The sequence below is a fragment of the Camelus ferus genome, chromosome 22 (assembly GCF_009834535.1).
Source record: "Camelus ferus isolate YT-003-E chromosome 22, BCGSAC_Cfer_1.0, whole genome shotgun sequence".
NCBI classification, from domain to species: Eukaryota; Metazoa; Chordata; class Mammalia; order Artiodactyla; family Camelidae; genus Camelus; species Camelus ferus.
Genome location: NC_045717.1, coordinates 11,836,924 through 11,850,596, shown reverse-complemented (window position 1 = coordinate 11,850,596; position 13,673 = coordinate 11,836,924). Strand labels below are relative to the sequence as shown.

The window sequence follows — 13,673 nt, the reverse complement described above, 5'->3', positions numbered from 1 at the left end:
TTCTGTGACCTGATGTTCTCCAGTCTCTCTCAAGCACTTCTGGGAAGAAAGCCCTTTATCACATCTCTGACAAAAAACCCAGCAGAGCCCAAGGCATTTTGACACCCAGTTAACTTCATGTCCTAACAGCTGGTTGACACTGGAGTGTGTCAGAGTTAGTCGTGTACTTAACTGCAATGCTGTCATAAATTCTCAGGTATTTCCAGAGATTTGCTGTCAAGAAAAACAATGGTGGTGTTCATGATGGCCTAAATGGTTTAAAAACTCCTGATAGTACAGCCTAGACTGCAGACAGAGCAATGCTGCCCGTGTACTCGTAAGACTTTCCATGAGAGCACTTTAAAAAAAAATAATTCATCCTCTTAATGTATAATGGAACATGAACTCACAGGCTGTTGGCAATTAAAATTAAACCTTATTTATCTTTTAATATAGTACTGTATTCTTGTGTAATTGAGTAAGGATTGATGCCAGTTGTGTGATGGACAGTAAGCTTATCCAACATGACAGAGAGAGATTTCTAAGAAGACAGATTCCACTGTTTTTGTGTACAAGGGGGGTGAATAGACCGTATCAGCAACATTTAATTATTCTGTAGATAATGATTCATTTGAGGAACACAACTTTTCACAGAAACAGAAAAGAAGACAGGCCAATACAATTACTATTTTGTCTAAGTACACTGGTGGGAAACCATAATTAGTTTTTCATTAAATTTGCATGAAGTGATTTTTAAAATATAACAAGGAGGAGTTAAATGCATGTATTTAAAACCAGAAAGTTTGAATGTGAATTAACTTTATAATATAGGCTGATTTTTTTTTAAGGCAAAAGTACAAGTGGTGATTTCTCAGATTTAAATTAAAAGCTAATCAGAGTTTTAAAAAGAAAAGTCACTTAAAATGCAAGGTTTCATGAAATATGTTCCGAACACTCAGTTGGATATTCCATGATGGATGTTTTCTAGTCTTCCTTGTGGGCTAACTTTTAAAGTTGTACATATGACTTTAATTACAAGACCTCAGCTCCTGTGTTTAAAAATGTATCTCTAGACCAGTACATAATTATCTGTATTTTGTTTGCTACGCCAAGCTTATTAATGTGCTTCCACTGGTATTAATGGAGAATAAAAATGAGGTATTGTTGTGAAATGTATGAGCTGAGCCCAAAACATGTGCCCTTAAGTAGAAAGATTGCCACTGTTTAATTTTACAAAGCAGAAAACCTTCTCCAAAAACGTGGATTGAATAATTGAAATGGAAAGATGAATTACTCCACTCAAACATCTCAATTTTAGCTTGAAGTTAGCTTCTTGCTAGGTAAAAATTATTTTATTTCTTATCATTAATAATTTTCTAAGCTTTAACACCACAGACCAAAGGCCATTCGCTTTAGCCTCGCAGACATTTGTACGCTATCATTCATACTCATGTGGCAAAACCATGACTCTGGTTAATACCGCCTGCTGCCTGTATCACACCTGCACCTGCACAGGTGAACACAGGTGGAGACACACATGGCTTGTGCTCTCCCACCTTTGCAGCTGACTATTTTAAATCTTTTTTCTTCTCAGATCTCAATCCTTGCTTCCAATAGAGGGATTTAGAGGAGAATTTTGTAAGCTCCTCCCACCTTGTATCCTGAACCACCTTCATCAGCACCCATGCTGGAGCTTCTCCAAATACTATTCTGAATGAACGGTGATCCCAGCTAAGACCGGCATCCTTATTTGTGCAAAGGATCCCTTCCACTCTTGCATATGTGAGTACTGATCTCTACTTCAGCACTTCCTCCCTCTTTGCCCTACGTTATCATCTTTCCCTCTTAAGAAAAATCATGCAAACTTGGAAATAAGGTAAGAAGTTTATTTTGTGTTTTCTGAACATTATACTTGAGTATTTTCTAATAATCTTGCTTAAGAATCATCTAATCATTGGGAATGTATTTTTCCTTAAAAAAAGTTTTATTGAAACAGTTATCAAACATATTGTAAATTAAAAGAATTCTATAGTGAACAACTACACACTTACAACCAAAATTCTACAGTTAATATTTTACTCTACTTGTTTTACTACATATCAATTTGTCAGTTTACCCCACTATCAGTCCATTTATTGATCTTTAGTGCATTTTAAAATAAATTATAAAAGTGGTATAATTTTGTTTGACATACTATTTACTATCGATAATGACCCCAAAGCTGTAAAGTTTGATGTTAATTTGCAGATTTTTAAATTGCAAATTATTTTCATCTGGAAAGATAAAGATGATTTCTATCCTATAGGAGAAAGATGACACCAAAGATTATAGTTTAATTACTGCAAGCTCTCAATCTGTTTAGTGTATAACTTTGCAGTCTAACCCCACATTCTTTTTTCCAACCTCTCTTTTTACTGAATCTTCTTTACCATTTTTCTGGTTCTCTCATTATTAAGTTGACTAAAGAGCTGACAATCACTATATATTTGTATAAAACTAACATTTTAAAACTTTTTGAGGTTTATATTTTCATACCCATAACCAAATCTTCTTCATTATCAGATAAACACACTATTATTTCTCCCTAAAATAACCTTCTCTTGACCCCACTTGCCTTCTTAACTGTTACTTCATTTCTTTTCATTTTATAGCAAAACCCATCAAAAGAATTAATGCTTTCCATACTCCCTTGAACTCAACACCAACCAGGTTTTCTCCCTGAACTTTCCGTCAGACTATCTTATCAAGATCACCAAGCCTCTCCACAATATTTAATTCCGTTATCCCATTTCACATTGTACTTATTAGCAGCAGTATTTTACATCTTTTATCTTTCCATTCTCTTTGAAATGTTTCCAGTCCTTGACTTGCAGTAAGTATACCATTTTCTCCTGATTTTCCTCCTCTTTCACTGGAAGCTCTTCTTAATCTCCTTTGCTTGTTGTTTCTCTTCTCTCAGATCTCTTAACGATAATTGCTCCTGAGTAACCCTTGGATACATGGATCTTAATGGATTTTGCATGTGCTATATTTTAAAGCTGCATGTAATCAAATGCGATTCTCTTTAAAACATATCAATGGGCTACTATTTCAGAAATGTGCGATTGGTCCATCGCATTCTGCATGTATGAGTATTGATCTCTACATAAATCTTAGTCAAGTAGCAGTGAATTCAAATTCTATAAATCCATAAGATAAGTTTATCATACTGCAACTTCTACTGTAACTCGGTACTCGTCCACCATATTTAGAAACAAATTTGAACTTTTTTCTAACCATACCCTCACTGTATTTGCAAATAATAGAATTATTATGATTTGCTGGGATGCTATACAAATGACATAATGTTTCCTTCAAACCAGTTTTTCTCACTGCATTTTTAAAAACGTAGGAATATTCAACATAAAACTTCCCTTAATATAGTTTCTTTAAAAGGATACAATAACTTTAGTAACACATCTCAACGTTTGATAGGAGGACCTTTCATATACTCTTGGAAATTCCCTGGTAAAATGAAAAGGCAATTTAATTGTGATTTTTAATTCTGTGACTTTCTTGCTAGATAGAAACTCTGCATCACTAACACAAACAGTAGTTATATTTAGCATTTGAATCTCTACCTAAAGTCTCTAATCCTTTTAACTGAGCTCTAGCTAATATGTGTTGTTAATTATAGATGAAGGATTTCAAGTTAATAGAATAGTCCTACCCTGGTCACTTTTACCAGAATCCTAAATTCCCTCAGAAATGTCTGCATGGTTTGTGAGCAAACGGCTTCTTGCATGTCATAATTCTCTTAAAAACTTTAGAATAAATAATGAAAGTTTCTGTTTCATCACGCCCACGATAATACCTGGAGGCTTCATGTACACTTGTCCATGTAACCCTAAATTAATCAGGGATCAAATAATTCTCATATTTGAGTATACATTTACAAAGTAATCAGGCTTAGATGTTTTCTAGTTTTGTTGTCCTAATCCCATATGTTTATAAAATTCTTCTTGTGTAATTGACCTAAATAAGCTTAAAGAAACATGAGCTTAAACGAAAACCTCATTGCAAATAACCTAATGTTTTTTAAACCTCGGCCCTGTTCCATGTCTTCTAAATCACTCGCCTTTTAGTTCTGAATAACTGTAGACTGTTTCCATAAAATGAAATACTCAAGGAAAAAATATTTAGAAAAAAATTTAAAATATTTAAATGACATTCTGTGCTGGCTATCTACTAAGAAAGGTGATAAATATATTTTGAGCAAAGACATTACTGGAAAACATATAGTCTCTTGATATGCCTCTTAATTCACTCAAATACTTAGATTTCTGATTTCTGATGTATTTCTTCCAGAATAACCATTTCACATGTGTACTCAATAGATGTGCTGTGTGTCTGGTTTTAAGACTGAGTTCATCAAATGTGTTTGATTTGGAAACTGGAAAATGGGCTCATTTCCCACTTAATTATTTTTAGGCCAAGGAAAATCTTTCAGTTTATTGGTTAAGTACAGCCAACCACATAATTCGATCTTGAGGCTGAGGGCTTCTAGATGATGACTGTTCTCATCTTTACCCAAACAAGAAACCCATGGCAAACTCCTCTTTTAGATGCTTCCGTTAATAAGTGCTCAATAAATGTGAAAGAAGGAAGGAATAAGGGAAGGAAGGAAATCACTCTCAGTTGTTTCTGAAGACTTGTAGGATAATGAAAAGTTTCAGAGTAAGCTCTGAGAATTTCAACATCAGCTATTTTCTTTAAAAGTATCTCTCTGAAATTTTAAGGAAAGTTAGAAATTTCTAATTGTTATAGATAACTTCTTTAGTGTCCATAAGTTCGTTTTTCTGTGAAAATATGACTTCTTATTTAAAAAATCATTTTCAAATAACATGTCACTGTAGGCAATGCATTTTTGAAGGACTCCTGTTCTTAAAAAGTAAAATATCTTATCCTTCAGGGACTTGCTTTCCAACACACCTGAGACATGAAATAATTACTCCAATATGCTGCCTATTTGTCCTAATGCTCAATAATCATTGATTTTACTCATTTGTATGAACTCATTTGAGCAAATTTCATCATTTTTATGGAAATGCCACTGATAATTTAAAGGCATATCCCCTGGCAGGTCTAAGAGTTCCTTTTGGTCAGTGTTCTAATATTCTTTCTCCTACATCTGCTTCCTTGTGGAATATTGAAATAAATGAACCAACACAGTGCATGATGGAAAGTGAACATTATGAAATTTAAGGTGTAATTTGAACTTTTTCAGAACCTGTTCATCAGGGCACTAGGTCTCTCATTGATATGAATACCACTACCATTTAGCAGACTACTTCTGAAACTCCACTATTGTGGATTTGGTTTTAATGTGAGTGGAGTGCTATTCCTGGCACCAACTATAAGAAATCTTTCATTACAGTGTCCTCTGAAAATCTTTTAAGCACATTTTATATTTTACACACGTGTTTTGTCTTTCATTTTCAGCAATCATAATTTATGTAATCAAAAGCAAATGTCTTTTGAAAGATCTCAGTCCGTAATTCATGTTTTTTTAATCAGAAATGACTATAAAATAATAATAATTATTTTAAAAATTCACTGATTTAGCATGAACGTTCAAACTATGGAGGGCCATAAGATGAGGGGAAAAAAACCTCAATAATTTATCTTTTTTTTTTTTTTTTTTTTTGAGTCTTGACTTTAAGTAGATTTTGATTAGCATTGGCTTGGTATGAAAACTCTATACTGAATAATATTTTGAGAAGTAAGTTTTCCTCTGAATGCCAGTCATTGAATCATTTAACTCCATGGGCAGAGGATGGAGGCTCTGGGTGGAGGCTGATAGAAAATTTTGTAGTACAATGAGAACACCGTAATTAGCTCATGGGTGAGTGTTCAGAGTCAGTAGTGAATGGAGTAAAAAATGGAAAAAACCCTACAGGCTCTGATGCATAACCAAAAATCTGGATTCTCTATTCTCAGAAAGCTGTTTTAGCCTCTCCAGGATAATTTGCCCAACTGCAAAATAGATGAGAGTCCAACCACCAGTTATTTTTTAAGTTGTCATGTATGTTTGTGAGCAACAAAATGTTGTGCTACTTCTTGTGATGTAGTCATTGCATATGTGAATATCAATTGATTTGTTTTTTCAGTGCTAGGATTTTTTTTTTTCCCATAGGTTTTTTTTAAACTAATTATGGAACATGCAGCCTTCATTAGCAGAAGTTATTTTTTACATATTCATATTCCCTCCTCAAATGTGATCCACTACCTGGTCCCAATCTAAGAACTGTTTATTGCTGATCTACAGTGATACGATGCAGGAACCATCTGTTTGGACCTTTTATAACATGTTGACATTGTTGTGATATTCATGTGTGATCATTTTTTCTATTAATTTACTTACTTATGAAAACATCAGTCTGCAACTGACAGGACATTTTTCAAATAAGCTGGTGGTTTTTCATAGAGGTGTTAGAAGCATTGCTCTGTAGTGTTTGAACGTTGCTGTGCAGTATAGAGTCTGATCCTTATGTACAGGATATTCAGCCCACTGCATCTTTTTGCTCGTCTTCTCCTGTGTCTGCCACGCTAATACCAATAGCACTGGGACAAGAAAAAAGCAGAATAAAGTGAAAGTAAAGGGAAGAACCTTGTTCTCTCAATTTTAGTTAATAATTACATTATTACCAATTACATTCCGTACTTAAAAAAATCATAACTTTTAATTCGCCTAATTATAGTTCTCCCAGACTCCCCACAGGAAAAGAGATTCAATTTGTTAGATTACATTTTTTCCCCACAGTGGTCACTCAATGAATCAGTGTCATGTGATATTTTAAATTAAAATTCCTTAACTGCTAATTTAATTTTATTAAAATTGTTCCATGTTTGAGAATAATTGTTAAAATATAAAATATTCTTGCTTGTACTACAAATACCTACACTCTGATGTTTTCTGACTCCACTGGAAGGAGGACTGTAAGTTCAGTCTGATGATCTCCTTGACACAGAGGAAGGCCTTGGTGAATGCTTGTGTAAAACCCATACCACCTACTGGGGAGACAGAAAGAAAGGGTTCAATAACCATGTTAAAGTCAGGTGCAATGAAAGAAAATAAGAAAGAAAGACCTCTGGCAGCATCTCTGGGGAGGTGAAGAACATCGTGTAGGTCAAATTGTGTACAGCTCTCACCCTCCCTGTTTCCCCCAAATTCTAAACAAGTAAAATCACACCAAGTATACACAGTGTCACGTTGCATAGGATGCCAAGGGAAATGGGCCAAAGGGGAAATGGCAGTTTGGAAATTTTAGGGAGATGACTTAAAGTGATGGATTGTAATAGGTTACAGCTATTCATTCAACCTGCAGTAATCTTTAAGCCAGAGGATAAACGTTTGCTAAAACTATTTCCCAAAAGTTGCATGTGCTTCTCTACATGTTCGTGTTGTATTATAACTATAATTGTGTAAATTAGGCCACCTCAAATGCATTTTTGGAAAGTTATACGGAGAATAAACAAGATAAAATGTCCGTTGTTAAACTGAAACTCTGCCCAATACTGTTTCTGAAGATATATGTTTAATATTTTGTCATTATTTAATACCTATAAGTTTTGAAGACTTTTTTAATGAATGTCACCACTGAACTCCTTAGCCCACAATCTTACAGAGTTTCCTGGGACGTGTCACAGCTATCACCATATAAGTGAAAATGTCTGGATCAGTCTATCTGGGTAATAACACTAAAGAACTCTTTGACTTAGTAGGTTTGTGGTTACTTAGAAATGAAACAGTTCTTTAATGAACACCTAAAAGAATAGAGTCAGTTAATTCCACTATTCATTTTTGAGTATACTCAATGTGGTAACTTAACAAACACGTTTTCTAAGAACCAGTCTCCTTTGTGAATAACAATTATTAGAAGTTCTAATTTTCTACCTATAGATCACAAAAGCAATGTAATAATAAATAATTCTATTAACAGCACTGATAATATTAATGGCTATTGTATCTGAACATTTATTATAAGTCAGGAACATATATATATATAATGAGAATAAGACTAGTTCTTTGATCATAGGAATTATTATAAAGATTAAATGAGATTTTATAATCAAAAAATCCTTATTCCCAATTTATAGATGAGGAAACTCTGACACAGAGAGATTAAGTATCTTATTTCAAATCAGAGAGAGCAAAAGGGCAAAGCTGGGAGTTTACCATATTCTGGCCAGAGCTGGCCATATTTTTTTCTATATACAGCTGGAAAAGGGAGAATATAGTTTCAAAGTGATGCCATGAAAAAAAAAAAAAAAAGAAAGAAAGAAAAGAAAGAAATAACTAGAAGAAAGAAGGAAGGAAGGAAGTCATTAGGAACACACTTTCATTATTAAATATTGTCTTAAAATTTGTCAGAATTGAATATGATATTTAAGGAACAGTTTACCAGTAGAAAATTTAGTGTTGTTTAATCCCATCATCTTGACACCATCACCTTTGTTTGAATAGTCAAGATTGTTTACTTTAATAGATTTGTTTGAAATGTTTAAATTACTTCATTACATGTTCACTGCATATCAACATTTTAGATATGGTGACAAATGGGGATTAAGCATTGTGCTTTAAAACTCTTTTGTTAAACTTGCCATATTTTGTGAATATTATTTTAAAAGAGGAAATACACCATTAGCTAGGCTTGTAATTGAGAAAAATATCCACAGTATCTTTATATAGGTTGAGTTAATTAAAGCTAGATCAGAGATATCATAGTGAATTAATTACCCACACTGTTTGTGGATAAAATCAACCTACTATGGTAAACATAGTTTACAACTTTCAAGTGAGTACAAACATATTTCTACAACAAATACTTTAACAAGTGTAGTTTCTTATAACATTTAGATTCACCTATGAAGGAAAAAAACGCTTCAATATTTAAGCAAAATGTTCTCCCAAACACACTTTTTCCCCTGGTTTTATGTTATATGTATATGTATAACCTTGATCCCTAAGCTTCAGTTTTCTATCTCCTGGCATACTGTATATAATAAAGCACTTGGCTTGAAATATTTTGTATTTACATAGCTATAACTTTGCCTCTTTCTGCATCTAACAATACTAAAAAGAGTATGTATGCATGTATGAACATACATATATGCTGTTTGTGTAATCTAATAAAGTTGAAAGAATTATAAAATATTTCTATCCAACATGCTTTTTTAATGATTGCTTATTCTTTCATCATGTGGATGTATCTTAATTTGTTATGAGTCTCCTGTTATTGAACAGTTAGGCTATTTTCCAGTATTTTGCTTTCATAAACAAAACTGTGATGAACTTTCTTTTAAGTATATTTCTGTGCCAGTTTGATTTAAAAAAAGGGCATTTACTATTATACTGCATCGTCTTCACAGGTCCTAAAGGATATAATCTATATTAAATATATAACTGTGTCTATGCATATAAATATATATATGTGTTTGTATTTTCCCTTTTTCATGAAGTAGATCTTAAAGAGTTAGAAAAAGAGTTCTCAAAAAAAGAAATAAGATGCTCTGAGAAATATCACTTGTTATAAAGAAAATATTATTCTCCTACCTTTCAGTTAATTGATTTTTAAAAAAATATTGGCAGCACTTTGCCCAATGTGGTGAGGCTGCTGAAACATTTAATTCTTTTATACTGGTTGGGGTGAAAGTAATTTTGTGTTATGTGCAGGACTACAACGACCCATTCATCCTCAAGAAATGCAGTCACTGTTGCTCTTCTTGTGAGAGTCTATTTTATAAGCTATCTCCACAACATTAATGTACTGTTAAAATTTCTGGAGTAACTGTATTTCAAAATATTGAAGGAAATATTCTTTTCTACAGGGAGAACACTTTTTGCAGAGAGCGACTGACATGGCATTTTTATATTTTAGCATTATATCATGCGTTAGAAAAATATGGAAATCCCTGCATAATTTTAAATAGGGCATGTCAAACTTATCAGTTATGTGAGAACAAGAAACTAACCAAGCATGGGGGAAAATATTAGAAATGGAATCTCAAGTTGGGAGAAATTATAAAGGCTCCACAAATGTTGACAGTTCAAAGAGAAAAATAAAATGATTAATTATATAATCCAAAGAAACTTTTTAATACAAACATTTGTTAGTAAAAATGCAAATTTATTGTCAAGTATTGTTGATAATAATAGGTCTTAAGTAATATCGAGAGTGACAAAAGAAACATGTATTCTAGCATTTTATGTTTATAGAATTTTTAAACAAATGAGCTCACAGTTAGGGAACTGGAGTCTATTAGTACTAAGATGTCTGGATATAAACATCATAATAATTGTCTCTTTAAATTACATCAACACTGACAGATGACCTCAGTAGCAATTATAAAGAAAAAAGAAAAACTAATAATAGCTAGCTCTCATGTAGCATTTACTGTGTGCCAGAGTTCTTAGCAGAGTAATTAAGTAACTGAATTAATGAACTTGTTTCATTAACTCTGTGAGGTAGGTAGTATAACACAAAACGACCCTGTGAGGTAGGTACTATAATGGTATGGAATACTTTCTCATTTAGCAGTTAGTTAGTGAAACTGAGGAACAGAGAGTGTAAAACACCTGACCCCAAGGCCTCAGACATGGGAGGTGGAAGAGCTGGAATCTGAACCCAGGTGCGTGGTTCCGGATTGTATGGTCTTAAGTGTGTATTATATGTTCTCTTTCGAGAAGTCACCATAGTGAGCCACATGGAACTGTAGATACTAAATTCAGGCAATATTAGGTTCTCTTCTAATAAAGGGAACTATGGTCAAATAAGCTTATGAAGTGCAACATTCTCAACTCTTGTTTGGAAATTCCCATTTTGAATATTTAGCTTTTTCTTCCAAAAAACAAAACAAACCTCTTGATGAACTAAAGTACTTAATTCCATCCCAGAATACTCAGTCTTGTTGAATTAATTGACTAAAAAAAATCTAAACTAGCTATCTAATCAAGAGAGATAGAGAACATACCATTAAATTAATGGTAGAGTTTTGTTTGTTTGTTTGTTTGTTTGTTTGTTTGTTTTTAATCTCCTTAGGCTGGTGGCTGTTGTGTCCTGACTCAGTCAGCATGATCCACAATTAACCTTGACCTGAGGACCTATATTAATAAGAAACCATCTAGTTCAGGTTTTAGATCCTCTTGTTCAAGTACCTGTGAAGAAATACATGGATAAGAATAAAGGAGATTTTTGAAACAATAGAAATACAGTTGACCCTCGAACAACAAGGGACTTATGGGCACTGATCCTCCGCATAGTCAAAAATCCTCCCATAATTTAGGGTCAGCCCTCTGGATCTGCAGTTTCTCCATATGTGTGGATTCAACCAACCGTGGATGGTGTAGTACTGTAGTATTTACTACTGAAAGAAATCATTGTGTAAGTGAATCCACACAGTTCAAGCCCATGTTGTTCAAAGGTCAACTGTAATCATCATCTCTTCTTGAAATTGGGGGTGTTATAAAAGAAAATAGAAAATGACAAAACTTGCCAAACTTAAGGATATCTGACCCTTCAGCCAGTGCACTCATTTAAAATCATGAGATCAGTAGCATATTTACAGTTCGCTTCTGATTTTCTCATTCTCCCCTTAAATTTTCACATTTCTAGGGACACGAATTATGGTCAGATGTTTATTTCAAAGTGAAAGAGGAAAAAATGGAGATGAGATTTTAAGGTAGAAAAATAGAATATTGTTGCATTAATCTTCTAGTTCAGATATACTTAACCTGTGATCCGTGGATATTTCAGAAATGATGTAGTGTGGGTATGTGTGCAACCCATGCTGTTTTCCAGCAGGAAAGTTCGTGGTGGTCATGAGAGTGTTCTGGGTCCATCATCTCCAAAATGTTTGCTCTTCCATACATTGAAGAGGAAAGTATAGTCTAAATTAGGTGGATAACTTTTTGTGTTGTGTAATTTTAGCAGAGATATAATCTAACCTTGGAACAAAACAAGAACAAAGGCACATTTAAGAGAGAATAAATAAGAAAAATAGCAAATACTTTTTTGTTCAAAATATTTTAGGATAATGCTTTCGTAGACAGATCTTATGAATTGGATTTTTATATACCATGATAAAAAATATAAAATAAATATATTTGGCTTTCTCCATGGGAAGTATTTTTATTAATACGTAATATATGAAAGGCATATCGTGTATATTTTATTAGCAGTAATTTTAGACATGGCAGTTCATTATAAAGCTATTTTTAAAATAATTGGATTATTTTTAGTGTTTTCCTTGTATTGGATATATAGGACTGATCTGATGTCAGTCACTCATGACTGAAGGATGAGGAGAAGGCAAATGAAACTTGGCTAATTTAGAATTTAGTCTAAGCTGCATAAATTCTTTCTAAATTTTATATGCAAAACCATCTGGATAAGTGGACACAGAAGTTTGGTGATGTTATATAAACTCACGATTTATGTGAAGGTAGCATGATCCCATCCTGAGGATTTCTATAGATGTCAAGTTGCTAAAAGTTTCAAGAGGGTAAGGAAGAAAGGCTGCTTTCCTTAGAAGGGAGTACTTACAACTCTTACTTAGTCACGTTACTAGACATTTTAAAAGCTCATTTGTCTGTTCAGAGTACATGTATGTAATTCGTGAGTCATTTTCAATTGCCACAGTTGTGAAAGAACCAGCATCTTAAAAAGGATTTTGGATAAAATCCTGCCAGGTTAAGGCTTCCTAGGAACTGCTTTGGCTTTTTATAAGTAATAGAACTTCCTGAAATTCTGGCTAAATATTGTTATTTATGATGGTTAGTATTTTTCAGCAGTAATAGATCATGCAGTTTCGGAATGATCTGTTTTAGTTGACTTTCTATAAACTCAATTTTTAACTGAATCTTCTTTTGTCATATTCTCTCTTTTTGTTCCTCACCCCAATGTAAAAATAATTGAAATGCTAATATAAGGCTTTACAGCACTCTACAAAAAGTTAGCAAAATTACTAGGTCAGGAATTACATTAATAAAGAGAAAACTTTTGTTGCCTCGGTATCTTTTTTGAGTCTCTTTATATTTTCCCTTTCAAGAAAATATTAAATATCCACATTTAATTAAAGTAGAGGAATCTTGTAAGGGTGAGAAAAAAAAATGGAAAAACAAATAAGAACAGCAAACTGATGTGATAAGCAAAATACTTCTGAGTTCCAGAAAACAGGGCAAAATAAGGAAATAGGAGACAAATAATATTCAGGAAGAGATGTGCTGAATCCTGTCAAATATTTTTGGAACAGGTTAGTCAATGTTATGACCAGTAGTGACACTTACAGAACAGATTTCAGCCTTAAAATGTATCTTTATATTTGATGTTACTGTGACACCTTTTCTAAGGATTCTTGGTGCTGAAAGACTGAAAATCAGTAACATAGGTAGTGGCTGTGTTCCAAAATCAAATTTAAATTATCAAAAATAAAACTTCTCAATATCTATCAGGTCAGTGACACTGTTTATATTAGTAGTTCCTAAAATAGATTGTTGAGACACATTTCCTTCATCAAGATCTCTTTGATTTTTATTGAGAAATTAAAATAATCGTTAAAAAATTTAGTTGGAAATAACTTATGATGTTCAGTGATGCATGATTTTTGAATATTTAATACTGCATTATTTGATGGTTAATTTATTTGATTGTCAT

General features: G+C 33.1%; 1 long non-coding RNA gene across 1 annotated transcript in view; it reads left to right on the top strand.

Annotated features, from left to right (window-relative positions):
* The window catches only part of LOC116659001, a 1,275,737-nt gene that overhangs the window by 132,932 nt on the left and 1,129,132 nt on the right, over positions 1-13,673 (top strand). Inside the window, exon 3 of the long non-coding RNA XR_004314259.1 lies at positions 1,574-1,761. This is a non-coding gene — a long non-coding RNA (uncharacterized LOC116659001). The remainder of the gene's footprint in view (positions 1-1,573; positions 1,762-13,673) is intronic.